The sequence below is a fragment of the Quercus robur genome, chromosome 8 (genome assembly GCF_932294415.1).
Source record: "Quercus robur chromosome 8, dhQueRobu3.1, whole genome shotgun sequence".
Taxonomy (NCBI): Eukaryota; Viridiplantae; Streptophyta; class Magnoliopsida; order Fagales; family Fagaceae; genus Quercus; species Quercus robur.
The window spans coordinates 44,537,521-44,561,478 of NC_065541.1; the positions used below are offsets into that span (position 1 = coordinate 44,537,521).

Consider the following 23,958-nt stretch of genomic DNA (forward strand, 5'->3'; position numbering starts at 1 on the left):
TATATGTACACCACCACGAAAAACCCACCGCCGGGTAACCGGAGAAAGACATTAGTACTCTTCGGACATGATCCGAGGAGTCCAATCCCTCAAGTTACAAAGCTGTAGGGCTTGGATATCCAGGCTGAAGCCTTTTCTTATCTGAGTCTCCCTAAAGTCCGGTTTGGACCAACGCCCTGTGACCAAACGCTAGCCTTTCAAGCCCACTCTCTACAAATCTTATTGTGAGGGATCTTTCACGTGCGAGACCAACGTCATTGTTGGGCCGTTTGAGAATCGTGCCCGTACATTAACCATAGTTCATATTGAATACAAAATTATTAACTTTGATATATTATTATATTTTTAAATATTAATGAACATACAAAAATTATATAGTTTATTATAAAAAAAATAAAAAAAATCCAATAAAAGAACATTTTGCATCAAAATTATGCCCGACGATCTTTAATGGAATAAAGATAGCAATACAAAAAAGTGAACAACAAAATCTTAAATATCCATATGCACATCAACACACACACACATAGTGGCATAAAAGAGAAACAAAAATAATACTAATGGTAAAATAATAATGATGATTGATAACACACACACATAGTGGCAGAAAAAAGAAACAAAAATAATACTAATGGTAAAATAATAATGATGATTGATAAAAGAGAGAGAGAAGAATATGCACTTGCATATTCACTTCTTTAAAAAGTCAAGAAGATGATATTGCACCAGGACAAAAAATGGATTAATAGTCTTGGTTAAGATAGGAGTTTTTGTGTTGAGAAGAAACAAAATGGGGCAATGGGCTGGCACTAGCAGCTACAACAAAGCTCCGTAGGTATCTAAAGATGAATTTTTTTTTTTTTTTTTTTGAAACTATGTTGGGAAATGGGTTCTTATTGATGCTAGAGAATGAGTTATTATCCATTGGATTAATTATAAATTTGTTGGACAATTGAGAAGATCAACTTTTAGTTATTATCCTTTGAACTAACTATAAATCTTAGAAATAATTGGGGTGGACACGTAATAATGTTTTGGACAATTGAGGAGGTCAAATAAAAATCCATTGGACTAATTAGAAATCTTAGAAATAAAAATAAGAGTAACAAATAACATTTATTGAAGTTATATGGTAACACAATAATATATATTCCAATTCTCTATAGTATCTCGCCCCTATGAGTGTCTAATGGGGTCTCATTAATAGTAGTGTGTGGAAATATGTATAATGTTATTTAAAAACTGAAAATTGTTGCTTAAAATGTCATACCAAACGGATCCTTCATCACTCACACAAGTTGAAGAAAGTACACTACCCAAGCTTTAATTAAACCATAACTTATAGTCATTTATAATAACCTTATTTGCAAATGGATTTGGATGGATGAAACATAAAATAAAAAAAGAAATATAATACTCTCGGTCAGTCAGAAAATGAAAGATTTGGCTGAGGGAGAACTGTGGCCAATAATGGAGGGATTAATTTAATAACTAGTAGGCATACCATCATTTGCATTCCTGCTTAATTTGTTTTATTGTCCCTCATTGAATCTGGAGGTAGCTAGCAACAAGATAGTAGACTTTTAACTTTTAGTTTACATGTCAACATATAGATGGAGACAAACTTTTAGTATTGTTAGGGCCTAGGGGTGTGTCAGTGTGTGTGTGGGTGTTTTTTATTTTTATGTTTTCAGTATCAGAAGATTGACTGCCGGGGTGGTACAACTAGTAGATAATTGTTGAGATTTCATCACATCTTAGATTTGAGTTTCTGCGGAGACTGAAATTGTAATTTTTGGTAAGTCTTAGAAATTAATAGAGTTTGGGGTGTGTGTGAGTTCGGGGTCTCTGAGCTCCAGTTCGAGCTAGTAGTATCCATGGGTTTACCCAAATGTACTGTGGGACGTGGAACAATGATTGCCACACGCAAGTTTTCTTTTTTATGGTTCTCAATAAAAATAAAAATAAAAATAACCAATGCCGACTTAACTGGCCTAGCGGTCGGACTGGTAGTTCAACGAATTGGCACCTAAGCCATCCAATTTTTAATGAGACTACTTATGTTGGTAATCTGGTAAGTCTTAATTACCTTATACAGCCCGAGACTTTTGGTGTAAACCATCCAACTCAGGCTAGTTTGTGCTCACTCGGCTGAGTTTACAATTTTGTTTCTTTATTTAAATTGAGAAATGTTAAATGACACATTAATTTGTAATTTTTTTAAAATAATAATTAAAAGAACAAGGTTTTTATTTTTTATTTTTTTTATTCAAATTAGTTTGGAAATTTTTTTTTCAAATTTCTTATATATCTTTTTATTGTGCATGATTTTGAAAATTTAACTATTGGATTGCATGTTTTTTATGTTCTTAATATGCATGTCAAATTTCATTCAAATTGGATGTTATTTACTATTCAATAATTAATAAACTTATTTTTTACGCATAATTTTAAATCATAAAAACTTGAAATTTAAAAATTTAATTGATAATACAACAATTGATCTTTAATCTTTTTGAAAATTTGCAAATATGGAGGATATAATAAGAACATACAATCTAATTGTTAAATTTTCAAATTCCCGCCCAAACAAGAAAAATAAAAGAGTTTGACGGGAAAGAAACATTTTCCATAATGAAATTGGTAAGTTTTGTTGATTATCATTTAGGTTTATCATTGACATCATTTTATCATCTATTATTAACAACTTATACTTGATAATTGTGAAATTTTTTATAAAAATTTTGGTTTATTGATTTAAATTTAGATATGTAGGTACCTACTTAAATTTAAAAACCCTAAATCAAAAAGTGACCCTCTTTCAAAAGCCACTCAACTTCTTTGACTTTGATTATATATATATTTGGTTTCCGTGCGGATCGCATCATTGTTTGTTTTATTATTGCTTTCATTGTGTTGCGTGGATTTCATGATTCTTTTAGGCTGTGTTTGGTTCATGTAAAAGTATTTCTGGAAAACATTCCATTTTCTGGAAATACTATTTTCCGGAAAGGAAAATGTTTTCATGTGTTTGGTTGCATTTCAAAAAATTTTCACGAAAATATTTTCTGATGTTTGGAAAAGAAGAAGGAAAAGACAACCCAGGAAAAAAATCATCAACGATCGCGATCTGGCGAAGGCGAGATCGCGATCGACGCTTCGCAAGATCGCGCTGTCGATCGCGATCTCGCGATGGAGCGATCTGAGTGGAGCTCGCGAGATCGGCGCGAACTGGAGCTCGGAGTTCGCCGGCGATCGTTGGACTAACTGGAGCTCGGCTTCTCCTCTCGCGCGCGCGCTCTCTCTCTCTCTCTCTCTCTCTCTTTTTCCGAAAATGCTTTGAAGTGAAAATGGAAGTGGAAAATGATTTCCGTGGTCAAAGACATTTTTTTTCGGTCAACGGATTTCAATTTCCGGAAAATAGAATTTTCCGGACCAACCAAACAACCTCATTTTCGGAAAAGCATTTCCGGAAGTAATTTTCACCCAAAACAAACACACCCTTACTTTTTACTGTTTACTGCTGTTTAATTCTTCTTCTTTTTTGCTGAATTGTTTAATTCTTGATTCTTGCTTCAGCTGACATAGTATTAGGTCGTGATGTATCATGTATCGCACTACTATTAAAGCGTTCGCATTAACATTAGGTAATTTTTGTTAAATTTGATATAAAAATCTCACATTTGTTATTTTAAAAAACATAAATTTACATTATTAGAATTAATATTTATTTCTCTACTTTATTAAAATAATATTTTTTTTCTTTTTCCCATCATTACCTATTTTTCTACTCATTTTTTATAACAAAGCCAATACCGCTTGCACAAACACTTGAAAGTTGAAACAACCACTCGCAACTGCTTGATTCCTCATGAGGATTCTAGATGTTACTATCATTCACAATCGCCAAATCCAAAAAACAAATAAAAACACATCAAACCAAACCCATAAACACAGATTAAACCAAAAACCAACACAAACGCAGCCACCGGCCACTATCATGGGTTTGACCAACACAAAACCAATCCAACTACCAATCCATATATGAAAATAGAACCGCCACTCGAACACACAAACATTAAGTGATCTGAGGGGAGAGGTGGCGATAGTACAATACGTACCAATGATGGTGTTGGCTAAAGGTTTTAGATTTGTTCAAGGAAGAGCTTGATCGGCCATGAGAGGATTTTAAAATTTGTTGAATTTAGTTTGCTCATCAACAGTGCTCAATAAGTGTATTGAGCACACGGTTCATTTGTTAACTTTTGAGAATAAATTATTGAGGTTGATGCACGAGATTTTTAAGGAGTTTAATTTTTATTTTATTTTTTTAAATTTTAAACTAAAGGAGGTTTTAACTAATCTGTTACGAGTCCTCTTAAAGATAAAATCTTCTGAAACTAATAAATATACATCTCTAAAGAATTTCAAAATGTTGTTCCGAAGAAGCTTACTGTTAATTGAACAAAGATGCTAATTCTTTCATTGATTTTATTAGAGCCAACTTCATAAGTTTTATAAAATTTACTAATTAATGATTTTTTTTATATATGTTTTGTAATTATAACATAATACTAATAATGCATCTGAACTAGGGGTGTGTATAGGTCAGGTTGAGAAGTTTTTTCAATCAATCCACCATGATGGGTTAAAAAAAATTCAATCTAATCCCAACCTATCACAGGAGTTCAACCCAACCTAACCCAATTCACGTGAATCAGGTTGGACCCATGGGTTAGACAATTTTTTTTTTTAATTACTGTTATTATTATTAATAAATTGAGCATTAGAATAACACCACCACAAGTAAGACCAAATTTATAACCAAATAATCATGAGCATAACGTCAAACAAACACAAACTACATGAGAAAAACTTAGGGTTTGGGTTTTATTTAGGAAGAGGAGAAAAAAAAAAATTATGTAACATATTTTTTAATTTAAATATAGATGGCGTCAAGTAGGTATATATTTTTAAATTTAAATATATATTAAATATAGATGGCATCGGGTAGGGTTAGGCAGGTTTGTAAATCTCATGACCCAAACCCAACACGACTCACTGTTAAAAAAAAAAATAATAAATAAAAATAATCATGACCCAACCCGACCTATCAACTCCCCTATAAACCGATCCAACCCGGTGGGTTGGGTTGGGTCAGGTCAGTTTTGACAAGTTCGTTGCACACCCCTAATCTGAACTATATAGAGAAATATATATTGATTTCTCAAATTTATTTGCTTCAAGCGAGGTCGAAAAATATAGCAAATAAACCAATAAGTTAAAACAAATTAAGCCTATCCAAACACTCAGGAGTTCATGTGAAAAATGGTGCGAAACAACAAATTTTTGGTGTGGAAATAGTAATTTTTATGGAAAAGTTTTTCTTATAGAGATTTTCCCTTCTTATATATACAGTTAAAAAACTAGAATAGAAAAGTCTGAGCTAGGGACCGCTGCGTTAATTGCTGGTGACCCACTTCACTTGTTTGATTTTTTTTTTTTTTTTGACTGTGAAGATAGAATTTTTATTGAATATTGGGATTGAAAAAGACCCCTTTTTTTAATTAGATTTGAAGTACAAACTTCAGAAGCAAATAAAAGAGTCAGTTTTTTTATTTTTTCAGTACAGAATCATGGTGTCATATCGTATCTAGATCCTGAAACCCAAAATAAAAAAGAAAAAAAAACTTTGAAAAAATATATATGAATTGATGATGTCATATAAAAGCATAATATCTAACTTTAAGAAAATGCGAAAAGCAAACAATTTGACATGAAGGCTCATTTAATTGTTTTGTTGTAAAACAATTTATAACTTAAAATGTTTTCAGCTGAAAATTTTTGGTCTTTGATTACATTTTTGGAAATACTTTGAAAAACACTTCCAAGTGTTCATTGCAACATAAGAGGAGAAAAAAAAAGAAAAAAGAAAAATATTATCATCCCTCTCTTTTGAAATGGGTTTGGTGAGTTACATGAAAAGCTATGATTATGTCTATCAATTTGTAAAAGTAATAATTTCCTTTCAACAACTAACATGGATAAGAAAGTTTTGTAGACTTGAATTGCATGTAAAAAGTTGAATCTTTGATTTATATATATATATATATATATATATATATGCAGTGGGCAGTCGGCACTAGTACGAGTTCAATCTGGTGGAGGTTGGTTGCGGTTCAGCTACAACCTAGATAAAAATGATTCGGGTTAACACTTAACAGTGCTACCTATCAGGAACCAGATGAAAGATAAAAATAGTGTAAACTGCCTTATTGTTTATTTTTTCTATAATTTGTGAGTTTCAAGAGAATCATATATTTATTTTATTTAATTTTTATATTTTATCTATAATATTTTTAGCAAAAAATTTCAGCAAAAATTAAATAAATTATTTCTAAACGGATACTTAAAGTTAACATGTCGTGTACAGTACGTACACGTGTAATGTGTTAGACTGTTGATTTTCAATGTATGTGTCTTGAAGTCAATTTCATGAATAGTTTATTTTGACTAATTAAAATGTAAATGCGCCCATGCTGCAATATATGTAAAATGAGTTATGTGCAACACAACTAATTTTAAAACATTCATACGCTACTTTCTGTAACACTCATGCAGATATATATATATATATATATATATATATTGTAGAGATCGTACGTGAACTTTTAATAGACTACTTGTATTCATTGGACCACTTTTACACTTTCTCTTATATTTCTTTTAAAAGAAATGTTATATCTATAATATTTTCATAATATTTTTATAATAAATTCTAAGTAATAAGTTGTTATTAATAGATAAAAAAATAATTTAAATTATGGATTTAAATTAGAACTAATAACAATTTATCGATTTGTTGTAAAAATGCTATGGATGTAACACTTCTTTATTTACAAAGTAATACAAAATTTTTTTTATCAAATAATTGTGAATCATAGAAATAATAATAATAATAATAATAATTATTATTATTATTATTATTTTGAGTTGGCCGACAACACGTGGATGATGTTACTAAACTACATGTGCTCCCAAGTCCCAAGCTCCACCTTATTTATTTATTTGGACACAAACTTCACCTTATGTACTCTCTTCTTTAGCCTTTTTTAGTATCATGAATCCATGTGCTTTTTTGAGTGGTGTTGTGACTAGCTGGTGGAAAGTGATGGAGTCTAAGCTAACGACTATGATCTGACCTTATAATTTAAAAAAAAAATAATAATAATAATCAATATATGATTTTCTAGGAGATGATTTTTTCAGTTTTTGATATTTTAGCACTCATAAGTCATATCTCTTATATATAGGCGTGTTCAAATTTATTCCAATGGACCTTACAACTTCCATTTTATGAACAGAATATTTAAGTAGTATGTTAAAATCGTATAAAAATTCTAAGATTAAATCGTATTTCTACCCAAATCAAGAAGTTTATGAGTTGAAAATTGAAAAATGGTTAGTCTATAAGGCAAAATATAGAGGAAAAAGAAAAAGAAAATTTCCTATAAGGAATTTTTAAGAGAAAGTATCTCTTGTAACAAGCATATTAATTAAGTCATTCACACACACATATATATATATATATATATATATCAATCTAATGAGTGAATACTAGAAATGACAATAGGGTGGGTATGGGATGAGTTCCTTATTCCCTTCCCCACCCACAATTCAGGGTAGGCTTTTTTCCCATAATCTTATGCTCGTGGGGGTGCCTGCCTTGCCCCATCCCACTCAATTTTTTTGTTTTATAAGTTATTAAAATTTGATTTAAAATATATTATAAATTAAACTAAAATTTATTAAACATCAACAATCAAGTTCAAACATTACTAAACCTTCTAAAAGTATAAGACATCAATTCGAGTTTTAAAAAAAATTAAAAATTAAAAATTAACCATTTAAACATAACAATATAACAATCAAAATAATAAACAATTTAAATCTTAAACATAAAAATATAACTTCAATAACACAACAAAGACATCATAAATCTAACTTTGAAGGCTAAAGTACATATATGCCTTATAGGAAAACCAATAAAAAGTACTATAAAATGATTTTTTATTTATTTATTTAAATTTATAAAAATAAATGGGGCTGGATCTCCAATACCCAGCCTCACCCCAAACCTACTTCGAGGGCCAATTTAAATTACCCTCCTTAGTGAATACTAAGTGTGAATGTTTTTTTTTTTTTTTTTTAGAAAGTACTAATTGTGAAGTTGGTGGACTTAACCCTAATAAAAGAGTATAAAATTAAATATAATGATATTCACTCATTGAGTTGTTATACGAGTGACTTGGTATATCTAATACAAGATATACTTTCTCAATTTTTAGACCTAACTTACTCGATGTTACAATTACATTTATAAAAAATCAATGAAAAGTTGAAACAATACAGTTTACAAATTTATCGTTAACCTCTTGGCTCAAGTGGTAACTCCATTAGTTACCCTTAACACTTTACTGTAGTTTTTGAAAAAGAGTTTTACTAATTGAGAAATAGAGTGAGGTTTTGCATTTCCAAGTACTTCCACTTCACAGTTGGCACTGGGCACTTTATGTTTTGTTTAGAGAGAACTCCTAGCGAGGAGAGGTTCGGACTTGGGGGGGTTGGTTATTTGGTCTTTTTCTTTTTCATTAAATCAAGGGATTATTAGGACAAATTATTTCCCATCTGATCTAACAAAATCATGTTAAGGAACTTATTGAATAAACCATTCTTCTTCTTTGCATTGAACAAATAATTTCTCATGATGATTTGGTAATATAATAATGCGTAATATACTAATACCAGAGAAAAAAAAACAAAAGATGAACCGGTGGGTGGATGATATTATTGGATTGGTCAATTAAAAATATAGAAAGTTTGCAAACAAGTTAAAAAAAAGGAACAAAAAATGGAAAATTATCCTTTTCAATAGCCGTCTAAAACGAGTGCAATTTGACGATAATTTAATGTATTGTCAGAGGAGATAGGTACAAATTGCCGTTTACGTGGGGCAATTGTTTGTAGGGTCTGCAATTGTAAGGTCTCAAACTATCAATCTCTATACCAGAAATCATGCATAATTTTCTTTGTTTCTGACTTGTCTTTGTTGTTCAATTGGAATGACAGTCTACACCCATCTTCAAACAAAGTGACTAGGAATAAGCACTTGCTAGGCGGCTTCCAACCCCAAAATTGTACAAAAGAGTTGCCCTCATTGTTCCCCATAGTCAAATGGTTGTTCACATCAACTTCATAACCGACCCCAGAACTTTTTTGGGAGTACTTTACTAGAATCAGATATATCAAATTAAATGCTTGTTAAATTCATTTTATTATATTTATTATAAAGATGGCTTGATCAATTGGGTAACTTGTGCAAAGTGTGACCTCTCTTTTTGTTAACCAATTAGTCAATAAAAAATAGTTGCTTTCTCTAACACAATCATTGATGAGTAGCCCCAATAATTATAGTATTCCTGAAAGAATGACCCAATTGTTGGGTCATTGAGTGAAAATGAAGTTTCATTCCATCAAATAATACGATTAACGATTGGAGCCGACATGAATGGGTGGTCACTATATCACACTGTATGACCCAAGTTCACCCTTCCCTACATATGAATGCCAATAGTTCTAACATTGTGTTCGGCAACTTGGCTTAAATGCCTAATCTTGATTGGTCAAGGATTAGCTCTAAACCAGTTTGGAGAAATTTTTTTCAACCCATTACATGACAATTTATAAGACTATTCATGTGTTATGTGACTAAAACTACACATGTGTGATCTCTTCAATTACCACATAATGAGTTGGAAGAAAATAGTTTCAAACCAGTTTGGAACTAAACTTTTTTCCATCTTAATTTATCAATTAAAAATGGTTAATATGGCTCTAAAGTTTGATCACCATCAACCCCATATGAGCCTTCTCCTTGATAGTTTGTTTACTAATTTTGACCGAGCAATCAAAATCAAGCTAAAAAAGCAATATTCTGTGATGATAATGAGCCAAATTAATTAGTGATTAAAGTAATCTGAGCTTAAACAAATCTGGTAGATTAAGCAGGACAGTGTGGAACCTTCAAATTCAAGTTGCAATTCAAACGGGACCATATATATGTAGGCCATATCCCGCAAAAGCTAAGATAGTTGATTGTATTTATTAGAAGTTGCTTAGTGATTGAGTTAAGGGAAAGGAATTAAGAAACAGAATAACATAATATATTTGCCTTTCCACAGCATGATTGACGATGTATTGTATGTCTTCACTCAAAATCAAAACTTAATAATAGTAGCAAACCCTTTAACTTTTGTAATGGCTGCATCTACCTAACTTTGTATTTTTATATACACAAGCCATGCGGTCCTAGCTAGGCAGCTAATTGATTGTGGATTAGTTAGTCAAGTAATTGACACGCTAAAATAGTAATGGACACAAAGCATAAATCACACATTTATTTTCATAAAAACATGTAGACATATAGAGACTTCGCAGAAGCTCTAACTCTAAGGAACATTCTCATATTATGCTTGCTTAGGCCTGTCCACCTCATTAGTCATTACCTCAACCCCTTTTAAGAGTTAAGTAGTTTATCCACTTCGAAAAATGTTAGCTTTAGGGAACAAGTTAATGCTTATTCTACTTCAACTCCAAGTTACATTCAATTTTCTTTTAGTGATAAGGTTCGAAGCTAATATCATTTTCAGTCTTTCTCTTATCCCTTCTTTCACTTTAATCTAAGCCAAACTTAAAAATTCCTTGTTCTCTCAAAAAAATGAGAAAAGTAGAGCTGAAAAGGAACGTAAGCCCAGGGCTTGACCTTCGACATAATTGACCTACAACATGGATAAAAATACATTGGACACTAAAACCTTTTTCTTGGTTGGGGGACCAGGTAATGGTCATACACTTTAAGACAAAGTTAGGCACATGTATTTCTAGAGGAAAATGAGGAGAAAACAACGGGCAGAAAGAAAAATAAGACTTTGAGGTATGTATTAAAAGTCTTCTTTAAAGAGATAATTATTCTCACTCAAAAGAGTTGGTACGTTGTTGGATTTATAGTAATTTACCTCTAGGATACGTCAAAGTAACCTAATGAAAATTCAATTCCGAAATTTCTTCTAAAAGATATTTCTTTTATGAATATGATTTGAGTTCTTAATTTATACATTAGGAAGAGTCATAATTATTTGAATTGACACCTTTACAAACATAATGAATTTTTAGATTCATCCATATGTAATTCTTAAAATAAATTGTTTTAATTATTTCTGAATGAAAAATTAATTTAAATGGATTATGACCCAATGCATCTCATTTTATTTCAATAAAATAAAATTCACCACCTGATTTTAGTCACTTGCCACACGTCCAAGTGTCAAGTTTGCCACACAACAAGTGATTAAATAGATCCATTTATTATTTATTTGCAAGTTGTGTTACTTTGTATATACCCAGAAAATAGTTTTGTAAAATTTCTTCATGAAACAAGACTATTTGAAATATAAAATCAATCACTTCCCTCCACCTTTATATCACTACTTAAATATAAGATCTTTAACAATATTACTGAACATTTTTCCTCAACCAATTGGTCCAATCCAACTAACTTATAGTTTTAGCTAGTGTAAATTTCTTTTGATCTAGTGGTGTCTTTTTCTTTTTTTTTCTTTTTTCTTGAATTAGTAAAATGTATTCAATCAACTTATAGTTTTAACCAGTGTTTTTTTTTTTAAAGCTTTTATCGAATGAAATGGCATTCAGTACTAAAAACACACACAAATATTAGATAACAATTTTAATAATTGATGGTCACAAGACAGAAATATAGCAACCAGCCCTCAAGTGGTCGAAGGTGGTGGAAGACTTTATCACATATTCTTTTGCACATAATTCATAATTGGTAGTACGACCGTTGAGTTTTTATGGCATTTGCCAGAGCATTTCTTGTTTGAGTCCAAGGCTCCAAGCCTGGAGCCCAATGGGCCCTGCACCTTGTTGAGCGTCTTGCACAAATGCCACAAACTAGTTTTGTAGGATGAAAAGATCATATAAACTGGCCCATTTCTAGATAAGGTACGTACACACGTATCCTATGCTGTGGTTAAGTGATTGTTATTGTTGGAATGGATGAATTTAGCCTAATGGCTTACATTTGTAGCAAAAAGCTTTTAGTGACTATAAAATGATTTCTTTTTTTTAGAATAATTATAAAATGAACCTGATTGTTAAAAAGACTCGTTAAATGGTAAATATAGTAGACTCAACCTTAAATTAATAGTAAGTATTAAGTAGGATTATGATTACTTTGACTGTACTACAAGTTTCTAGTACAAATTAGGAGTGTACAGAAAACCTACCAATCCGTCAAACCCGACCCAACCCAATCTGCCGGGTTGGGTCGGTTTTTAAGGCTTGGTGGGTTGGGTTACAAAAATTTTTTTTATAGCAGGTCGGTTAGGTTTGGGTCATAAAATTACAAATCCGCCAAACCCGACCCGACCCACCATATTTAATATATATTTAAAATATATTATATATTTAATAATTTTTTTTTTAAAATCAGCTGTAGGGCACTTATATATAAATATATATATATATATATATTTATATTTTTAAATATATATTATATATTTAATAATTTTTAAAAAATAAACTAGCTGTAGAGCAGCATTTCCTCGGTTCCTCCTACTAATACTAATTTAATATATATAAAATATATTATACAATTAATAAATTTTTTTAAATAACCAGTTCTTCCTATCCTATATAAAAGCCAATTAGTTCACAAAAATTCTAATAAATTACTATTGTTGTTTAGTCATTAGTGTTGTTTGCCTTTAAGGAGTTACATTGATATTAATCTTTAGGTTTTTTTAATATATTAATATTTATATTTTTTTTCTACTCAATTTAATAATAATAATAATAATTTGTCAAACCCATGGGTTCAACCCGACCCATGGGGGTTGGGTTGGACTTATGTGATGGGTTGGGTTGGGTTGAACTTTTTTTGACCCACCATGGTGGGTTGTATCAAAAAATCCCCTCAACCCAACCCATGCACACCCTTAGTACAAATTGTACAATGAACTAGATTAGGACAATAGATTTAAGTCTTAACAAGGATTGAGCTCTAATATATTTAACGTCCACTCAAACTAAAGGTATAAGTTTGATGACATTTTGAATTTAGAATTTAAGATCATTAAGGTAAATATGGCCAAGTTGGACCAAATTGGAAGTGCAAAACATCACCCTCGATGCAATGCACAAAATAGATGTTGGCAACAACATGATGAATGATGGCTTCACTAGTAGAATGATGACATTGATTGTAGACAACGCCAACAGTGGGCTTGCCATATGCCAAATGTAAGATACATTTGGCATACAAGCCCAACAAATGCTCAACAACTGGAAGGCCATATGGGAAAAGCCAAATTTTTTTTGAGATTTAGCTACAGTACCATCTCAAATGTAAGATGGTACTGTAGCTGAATGGTATAAAAAAAAAAAAAAAATTTAATGCTCTCTTCACATTTTACCCGGCAATTTCTCTCTCCTCTCTCATTTTTTCTCTTTCTTTTCTCTCTCTTCCTTCTCTATTTCTCATCCCCTCTCTCTCTCTCTCTCACTATTGTCAAGATTCTCTCTCGAAACTCACGCTGAATCACCAAGCCAGATCGGAGCTCACGCCAAATCAGATTTCTAGACCAGCGTGGTGGCGAGGCTGGTGGCGTGGCTGAGATGGGCATGGTGGCTGGAGGTCAGCACAGTGGAGATCAGCGTGAAGACCGATGTGGAGATCGGCATAGAGACCGGCGTTTGGTGGGTTTGGTGGTGTTGACATGGTGGCCGGTTTCTAGGTTTGGTGGCCGGCGTTTGGTTGATTGGGTTACTATAGGTTTGCTGAGTTTGTAGTGGGTTCTTGGTGGGTTTTATTTTGGGTTTTTGGTTCCGGTGGGATTTTGTTAGGCCAAGGGTAGTGGTGGCGCGGTGGGATCGTCGTTTTGAGAGGGTTGTTGTTGTTGCTGTTGGGGCGTGGTGGTGAGAGAAGAAAGGGGCTTTTGCTTTTTGGGAGGTGGGTCTTCTTTGTCGTCGTCATCAACCTCAACGTCAGCGTCAACGTTTGGTGGTGTTGACATGGTGGCCGGTTTCTGGGTTTAGTGGCCGGCATTTGGTTGGTTGGGTTGCTATGGGTTTGCTGGGTTTGTAGTGGATACTTGGTGGGTTTTATTTTGTTTTTTTTTTATTTTGGGTTTTTGGTTCCGGTGGGATTTTGTTGGGCTAAGGGTAGTGGTGGCTGGTGCTAGAGGTTGAGGGAGAAAGGGAAGAAAAGGAAGAGAAAAAAAATAGTAAAAAAATGAATAAAAAAGAATATTTAAATAAAATGGGAAAAAAAATAGAGTTTTGAGATGTTGGGTGTATTGTAAAATGGTATGATATAATTGATAAAGTAGCTTTTTGGGATGGTAAAATAAGATGAGATAGCAAAATCGGCTGTGGATGCTCTTAGGTGCTTGGGTGATGGTAGGATCTTTTCGCAGCATGTGATGGTTGATATTACAACAATTCTTTTCATATCTTGTAGATTGGTTTAAGAGGGATTGACTTTTGTGGTTGGTGATGGAAATTTTTTCATATATTGTAGATTGGTTTTAGAGGGATTGACTTTTGTGGCTGGTGATGGAAGTCGATGTTTGGAAGGGGTAGATCTACAATGATCAAAATCGCTAAAAAAAAGAAAGAAAAAAGAGATGCTTCTACTAGAAAAGTGATAAAGAGGAAATTAAACATGAGATTAGTGACTATGATAAAAGAGAAAATATAGAGAAGACATATATTTTACGACTGAAGACATGCAAAAAAAAAAAAAAAAAAAAAAGGAAAAGAAAAAAAAGAAAGAAATATTAATTGTATAATGTATTATAATTCAATTATTTATAGAATTGTAAAAGGGTAGGGAGGCCTATATGTAGACATGTTTTATAAGTGCAGTACAAGTTAGTCCAATGGGCATGGGCTTATATGGGCCTACAATCTAATGTGATCTAACAAAATAGACACAGATAATGCATTCGGGGCCTTCACTAGTATTATTCATGAGTAGATATAGTTTTTTTTTTTGGTTTCTCACCGTCTATCTTTAAAACTTTCAATCAGAAATTAATCACTTCTTTTTGGTTTCTCATCATGTATCTTCAAAACTTTTAATCAGAGATTAATCACTGTTCATGACGGGTGGGCCCTAGTGGGATAAATCGTTGGTCTAAGGGGTTTTTTCAAAGTGCAGGTACTCGGATTCGAACTAGGGAGCACACCCAGTCGAATTTGGAACAAACACTTTGAGACCAAGTACCCAACCACTTGGTCAACCCACTTGGGTTTATAAGTAGATATAGTTCAAATCTTATGTGTACGGTTTCAAATCATTTTCTCCTAAATAAAAACTATTTGTTTCATTTTTGGTGTTTCACTTTATACCTATTATATGTCACCAATTTTTCTTTCCTTAAAAAAAACCAAAATTTAAAATAAAAATTAAAGAAAAACCAAATACGTACATAGCATACAATAGTTGATAGAACATAAAGTAAACATGCACCAAGAGCAGTCAGAGCATTTCTATTCATTTTCTCCTCACCTTGACAAATTATCCTCCATAAAAGATGTTGGTGAAATTTAATATTAAAAGTAAATAAAGCTTTTTTATAATTTATTAAAAGTAAATAAAGCTCGATTGTTAATTAGATAAATAAAACCCATTATGGAGGAGTTGAGGAAGTAACTTGCATTTAAGTTAAGTTGAATTATTATTATTATTTTTTTTTTTGAGAACTAGTTAAGTCGAATTATTAATGTAATAAATTTGGTGTAGATTAGGAGAATACTCAGGGATATATAAATTCACACATCCATTCATGTCATAATTTAAAAAAAAAATTGTGTCAGTCATATTCCGTATCATGTCATACTTCTTAGATTTTAGTGCACTAAAAATCCTAAAATCTTAAGGATGACAATATTTAAAATCCAAAACCACACTGCATTAGGAAAATTGGAAAAATACTAAGAATCCACGTTCAACACTTTTTAAGTTTAATTGATGCAATATGTAATTTACACATACGATTTATAGATGTTTTAACACAACCATTTTTTTTTTTTCAAAAGAAGAGCAGAATACAAACTAAAAAGTTGAGATTTGCAGTCCACCATTAGGCAGTTGGATATGAAGAATCCATAGCAATGCCACAAAGACCTTTATCATTTATATCCCCTCTGCATCCTTATGTATCCTTCCTCACCCCAACTAGTACCCCATGAATTCTTAACAAGCCAATATTTGGTACCATCACTTGTTGTACCATACCCAACTGCTGTAACACCATGGTCTAGCATGGTTCCACACTCTCCTGTGAAAACACCACTCTAGTAAAACTGGAAAGCAGATCCTGAAGCTTCAATGGAGACTGATACTGGTTGGTTTGCCCCAGCTTTCAATAATGCATTCTCGCTATTAGCAGGAACTTTTTCATGGCCCTTAATCTTAGCCGCATGAGAGGCTTCCTCTTTAGTGTTACAAGTCCCATCAGCTCCCTGGTATGGATAGTTGGCTTCAGTAGCGATACCTCCATTCTGTATTATGAATTCAAAGCCATTTTCCATAAGACCACCCTCACATCCTTGATCCTCACCTTTAATGTCACAATCCACAAGTTCTTGCTCAGATAAGGAAATCAATTTACCGATTGTTAGTTGTGTAATTCCCTCCGTTGCAGCCACGGTTGAGAAGGCCCAGCAACTACCTGTTTAATTACAAAAGAAAATTCTTAGTTACTTTTATATCGTAGTTGTGTAAATATGTTTTGAGGAGACTTAATATGCCCTCAAATAAAGTTTATTTAATTATCAGTTACTATTTATTTTGCTTATTTTATGGATTATAAGTAAATGGTAAGGTTTCTGTTCAGTGTACTAGAGCACTGGACGAGATACGAGACTGACACGTGATCAATTTTGGGCACATGTCATGTTTGTGTCATGATCAGTAATCCAATGCATTGGACAAAAGCCAAACCCATAAGTAAAAGGTTCTGTTACCAAAAATCACGTTATGTAATTGCTAAATTTGCTAGATTGACAATATATAACTCTTTTAAGGAACAAGTACAAAAAGAAAACCAATGTTAAATATTGAAGGGTCCTAGCCGGATCCGGATCCTCTCCATTTCCCCTTGAAATGGAGAGGCTCCAGTTCACGGACAGGATCACTTTGCATTATATCAAGGACCAAAAATGTGCAACGTCATAAATTAACCCACTTAACCCAAACCACACTTAACTACACTTAAACTAGAGGCCCTTTAACTCAACCGGACAAACCAGAGTTTCTCTCTCACCAAATCCATCTGAACATTTCAAATTCAAGCTCTCTTTCTCACTCTCTTCTCCAAGGTTCTCTCTCGCCCCACCGTCACGGTGCCCCGACATTTTAACTCAGCTCCTCGCTCACCACACAGATTGAAATCCCTAACCCACAAACTCAGCTCCTTGCTCTCATGGATTCAAGCTCGATCCCTCACCCACAAACTCATCTCCTCGCTCACCTCACACTGCGGGTTTCCTCTATCTCTCACACGGCCTCTCACATTCACACACACAACCCCGCCGGCGCCGACGAGCAGAGCCGAGCCTAGCTCTGACTTGCCGAGTCGAGCCCAGCCCAGCGACGACGCCAATGAGGCTGAGCCCAGCCATCGACTCCTCTCCTCCCATACCCATCGGCTCTCTCTACCGTCGACTTATACCCATCGGCTCACTCTCCCTCACCACAAGATCCTTTCTCCCTCTCTCCCCTTGCCACCCCCATACCCATTCATTTTTCCTCACCATACCCATACCCATACCCATCCCGATTTTGCTTGGTAAGTTATTTATTTGATTTTTTGTTTTGATTATTGTGAAATTTTGGGTTTGAATTTGGATACTTAACATTTAGGTTATTTATTTAATTTTCAGTTTTGATTTTTGTGAAATTTGGGTTTGGATTTTGTGGTGTAATATGTAGATAATATATATATATATATATATATATTTTATGTACAATTGAGAATCTCGGAGTGATTCAGAAATTGTTGATGCTAAGCCTCTTGTGCTTTCAAGAGGAACATTGCAGACTGCTGATTCAAAGGAACCATTTGCAAGGTTACATCTCTTGCAATTTTGTCATCTATAACACGTAGATACTTCTGGTGATGACATGTACTTTAAGTAGTTTTCATTCTTAACTTATGTGATCTAGATTTCATATAGTAGTTAATCCATTCAGAAACTTATTATGTTGCTATAATTTTGAAGAATCTATTAAATTCTAGTATTACTTTTCTTTTAAGAAATTATGGGAAAGAGCTTATCAGATAATTAAAAATTATGCAATCCGTATGTTTATAGCATGGGGTCTTACTAAAGTGTAGCCAAGTGGTGGCGGAATATTGTATTTCAATAATACTTCCAGTTAGTGGGAATGAATAATTGGAGAGTACATCTGTTCCATGAAAGAATAATCACAATAGCCTGCAAGATCTCTTAGTTGGGATTTTTTTGTTGTTCTAGTATGGTATTAAAATATGCATAAACTTTAATGATCAAAGAAAACTCTAACTTTTCCTCTACTCCTACATTTTAGTTTACACAAAAATTTTGGCCATTCATTCTATTATTGAATTGCAATGTAAATTTAATTTCAAAACTGAAAGAAGTCACTGGAACACCATTGTTAATTCCTTTTTAAATTCTAAAGTATCATCTTTTATAAATATTTATTTAAGTTTTTAATGGTTGTGCCACTAGGAAAAAACAGCTCATTTTTTCTAATAGACTTTTTCTTTTTCTTTTTCTTTTTTCGTTTCACTTCATTCAGTGAGAGTCTTTTATAAACTATGTGCTAAAATTGCTTGACTCACCCCATCTAAGTTTTACATATTGTACCATGCTTGGAAAACTTACTCAAAGTGAAGACATGCCTCTTGGTTGATAAATCTCTTTAGGCTATTTTTGTGGCTTCAATATTTGGCAATTTTTGTGGCTTCAATATTTGGCAAATGGCACATCAGTCATGATCAATGTTACAATATATAACAGCTAAAAGATGGTGGTTTTATAACTTACAAACCTAATGTCCACAGTTTTGGGGGGATCCTCCAAAGATGAGGTGGATCTTGTAATGTTTGTAACTTTATATGATTTCAATTGATCTTGTAATGTTTGTATGCATCACATTATTAAATGGGCTTTTGAGTTGATAGGTCAAAATGCTTGTGTGAAGGGGGTTTGAAACATTGAACATTTGGCTTACTGCATATAAAAGCAGAAATATGTGTCATCTAAATTTTTATTATTAAATGGCCTTTTTCATTTTGTTAGTTTCAATAAATACTATAATTTTAAAAACTTTTATTGGACCTCAAGGCTCAGGCTTGATGCAATGTGCATGTAGGAACAAGCCTTTTTGAACTCATGTGCTTTTTACACAAAAGTGTTTGGAATTTTGCTTAGCTTCTTACCCAATTCCCTTTCAAATAGAAGGTATGTTTGATAGAAGATATTGCTTTTGTTCTTATGTTGGTTCAGTTTTTCAAATAAAAGGTATGTCTAATAGAAGATAATGCTTTTGTTCTTATGTTAGTTCAGTTTCATGACTAAGTATATGGACCACTTGAAGTTTGTCAGTGCATTTGCTAAAAAATTGTAGAGCTTTTGACTTGATGGTATGGATTTTTAAGAAATTTTTCTTTGTGGATTTTTTTCCTTTTCTGATGTACATTATGCATTTGATTTTTCTTTTTGTAGAAAATGAGTTGGAGCAGCCTAACCTTGAAAAAGGTCTAAAGACGGGTACAAGTATTGTTTAAGAAATCAAGTGCAAGCTTTATGCGAAGTTCCATGCACTAATTTTTGCCCATTTGTTTAGAAGAAAAGGTTTTGAAGTATCCCATGACTGATTGAAAAAAAATGTATCTTGAAGTTAGCAATGCAAAATTCGCTAATTTTCAGTTTAACTATTGATAGAGATTTGATATAATCTAGCTTGTAGGGCAACTTAGACATTTATTTGCGAAGTTTGTAGCAAATTTTTTATATTTTTTGTAATTGGCTTAGAAGATACCTGAAGATGTTGGTTTTGTGTGTGCATGTTTGAATATTTGTTTAGTTAAACAGTGATCATATATGTAATATATTATTGACATTATGAAAATACGTTTAATGAATTTCTATTTTCTGTGTAATTTTTTAGTAGTATTGTTTGAGGATGGCTGGGCCATTTTTAACTCTATATAAGAGATAGAAACATATGTAGAGACTTCAATCATGCGCACGAGTTAGCCCCACATCCTCGCAGGGCAAAAAGATCCCAACTATGGAAGGATGTTACTCCTTTTATTTCTTTGTTAATCCAAGCAGGTGTATTGTAGTGCTTAGTATTTTTGGTTCTACTTCTGCAGATCCTTGTTTGACTGTAACTCTCTTTCTGCTTTTAATGAAAATCAAGCCCGCTTTCAAAAAAAAAAAAAAAAGAGATAGAAACATAGACATATGTAACAAGAGTTCTATTGATATATACACTTGATTACAAAGGTCATAATATAATGATAATTTTGCACTACAAGTATCTCCTACTTCTTGACTACACATTCCCGCCATAGTCTACAATTTTTAGTCAAAGACTCACAGCTTGATCACTTTGACTTTTCTCATTATATTCAACTTGCTCCACCCTTTCCTGGTATGATGTCTCTTCATTATATAAGTCTTTTTGATATCAAAACTCTAGAATCTGAAGTTTCACAACACATGAAATGCAGTCCCATAAAATACCTGACACTTTGACAGTCTTTCCCCTCAAGTAATTGATGATTCAAAATAACGCAGAAAGTACACCAAAGATTGATGAAACCTACATGCAATATCCAAAAAATGCCAATCCTGCATATTATAAACTTCACCATTATTTCCAACTGGTGAGCTATAATAATTAAGTAAAACAAAGAGCTTGTATTTTGATGATTGCTCACAACCCAATACCATGTTTTAAGGGGGTAAAAGAAAGAAAATAGTTAACAACAGATTGAAAGCCAAATTGAACATTCACAATATCTTACATCTGAGTGTATGCATCCTCAAGCCAGTATAATTGACCTTATAATTGACAACGCTCTAAGCTTGTAAGGTGAATTAGTGCATTCATGCTTGCTTACTAGATAAAATTGTCAAATTTTTCCTTTTTCTTTACCCCTTAATTGATTAAAAATCAGATTGAGACGCAAACTAAATGAAAAGTTATGATAACATAACAAATTGGAAGATGAGGCAGATAAAAGGAGAGTTTTCCCTAGTATATGCATAAACACTGATGATACTTCCTCCCCTGTAATTATTTTTCATAATAATACAAGGTTAATCGTACTAGGTGCTTAAAAAATCACTCATGCCTTTCTTTTGTGTCACGCCTTTTTTCTTAAATTATGCAAAGCATATGGAGTATTTTGCAATAATTATTTCTTCACTCATCCTTTTATCTAGTAAGCAAGCATGAATGCACCGTCTCTGACTCTGTCTCTGTCTCTTCCTATTTTCATTTTATTTTAGTTTTCCCTATTTTACTTTCATTTCCCATACACCATTTGATTGATATGCTATAGGAACTAAAATTTCCTAAATCACATTTATCAAACCGTTTACTCATATAATTCCTCACTATCACTGTGTAAAAAAAATAAAATAAAGTAAACCCTTTTCTTCAAATTTCAATACAGCTTTTGACAAATTTTTGTGTAGCTAAGCTGTGAATTTGTGATTCTCGTTTCCTTTAGAGTTCTTGAATTGGAACCCATTGTTTTTATTAGCAAGAAGATTGTGTTTTTCTTTTTTCTTTTGTGGGTTAAAATATTCTGTAACGTTTTTGGGATTGTTGAACTTTGTTTCTGAGACACTAAAAGAGAAGGAAGAAACTTGGGTGTGGTATCAAAAATATAACCCATAAATCCGATTTTGTTTTAAGAACAAATTCAGATAAAAAAAAATCCATAAATCCCCCAAAAATCTGAAACACCCCACCAAGATTAAAATCAAAAGCTTAAAAAAAAAAAAAAAAAAACCAAATTCAGCACCAACAAATCAATCAAAAAATTGCAGTATCATAGTTTTTTTTTCCCTTCATTTTTCCAACAACCAAACAGAGCTTATCAATTAAAAAAAAAAAAAAAACAGAGAGAAACTTACGAGGCAGTGGCTGTTCCAGCGGAGCAATTTGATGATGCTGGGCTAAAATCAAAACTGAAAATTAAATAAATAACCTAAATGTTAAGTATCCAAATCCAAACCCAAAATTTCACAATAATCAGAACAAAAAATCAAATAAATAACTTACCAAGCAAAATCGGAATGGGTATGGGTATGGGTATGGTGAGGAAAAATGAATGGGTATGGGGGTGGCAAGGGGAGAGAGGGAGAAAGGATCTTGTGGTGAGGGAGAGTGAGCCGATGGGTATGGGTCGACGGTAGAGAGAGCCGATGGGTATGGGAGGAGAGGAGTCGATGGCTGGGCTCAGCCTCATTGGTGTCGTCGCTGGGCTGGGCTGGGCTCGACTCGGCACGTCGGCGCTAGGCTCGGCTCTGCTCGTCGGCACCGGCGGGGTTGTGTGTGTGAATGTGAGAGGCCGTGTGAGAGATAGAGGAAACCCGCAGTGTGAGATGAGCGAGGAGCTGAGTTCGTGGGTGAGGGATCGAGCTTGAATCCATGAGAGCAAGGAGCTGAGTTCGTGGGTTAGGGATTTCAATCTGTGTGGTGAGCGAGGAGCTAAGTTAAAAAGTCGGGGCACCGTGACGGCGGGCCGAGAGAGAACCTTGGAGAAGAGAGTGAGAAAGGGAGCTTGAATTTGAAATGTTCAGATGGGTTTGGTGAGAGAGAAACTGTGGTTTGTCCGGTTGAGTTAAAGAGCCTCTAGTTTAAGTGTAGTTAAGTGTGGTTTGGATTAATTGGGTTAAGTTATGACGTGGCACATTTTTAGTCCTTGATATAATGCAAAGTGATCCTGTCCGTGAACTGGAGCCTCTCCATTTCAAGGGGAAATGGAGAGGATCCGGATCCGGATCCGAGTAACAGCACCTTTCTTAACCCAGTCCATACTAGCAGGCACAGCAGTCACATTTTCATACCTAAATGATGCTTCTTTTGTTAACCTCAGTAGACGAGGGCTCCTATATCCATTACGGGAAGCCTTAAATTCTTCGTTAGTTTGATCAGCAAATTCGTTAATGCTTAGCTTGTTGGTCGATTCCCAGCAGCCTTGAATGACTCTATGAACTTCACATTGTCGTTGAATATGTTGAAACGCCTCTCCTTCTCTGCAGCATCTTTATAGACTTTTCCATACTTCGCTATCCATTCCTCATGTGTCTGGGTTAAGGAAGCGTGGTGAAGATTGCGCAACATTACTTGAGAAGCCAAAACTACCAATATGAGGAACAAAGCAAATATACATTGCGCTTGATGTGTTGAAGCCATTGTTTGTATAACTGATAATGGTTGTGGCAGAGTAATTCTGTCTATGTATTGGACTAGAGAGAAGAATATAGGTTGGTGTGTACATAACCTTTAGTTGTGCCTTGGTTTATATAGAGAGAAAATACACTTCAAATAGAATTTGCTCTCTAAATTTACAAGCAATTAATTGTTTTGTGATGGAGAGGCTCTGATTAGTAGAGTACCGGGCAAATTGCTTATGATTACGATAGCCAGGTTAAGTTCCATATAAGCTGCTTTGCTGTGTACGTAGTCCAGAATTTTTTAAGATGCTCACTTAGTGAATTCATTCCATTTGAAAACAAAGGAACATTCAAAACTTATTTGCCTAAAATAATAACAGTAACACATGTGCAGCTTGTAAT

The 23,958-nt window shown here is 33.3% G+C and overlaps 2 long non-coding RNA genes and 1 pseudogene across 2 annotated transcripts; 1 reads left to right on the forward strand and 2 right to left on the reverse strand.

Moving 5' to 3' along the window:
- Positions 1-16,226: 16,226 nt before the first annotated feature.
- Positions 16,227-23,575, reverse strand: LOC126695666 (senescence-specific cysteine protease SAG39-like; annotated as a pseudogene).
- Positions 17,949-20,297, forward strand: LOC126695668 (uncharacterized). Its single transcript, XR_007646066.1, has 2 exons — positions 17,949-18,216; positions 19,861-20,297. It is a non-coding gene; the product is annotated as an uncharacterized LOC126695668 (long non-coding RNA).
- On the reverse strand, positions 20,604-23,016 carry LOC126695667 (uncharacterized). Its single transcript, XR_007646065.1, has 3 exons — positions 22,439-23,016; positions 22,291-22,344; positions 20,604-20,994 (listed from the first exon to the last, which is right to left on the reverse strand). It is a non-coding gene; the product is annotated as an uncharacterized LOC126695667 (long non-coding RNA).
- Positions 23,576-23,958: the final 383 nt, after the last annotated feature.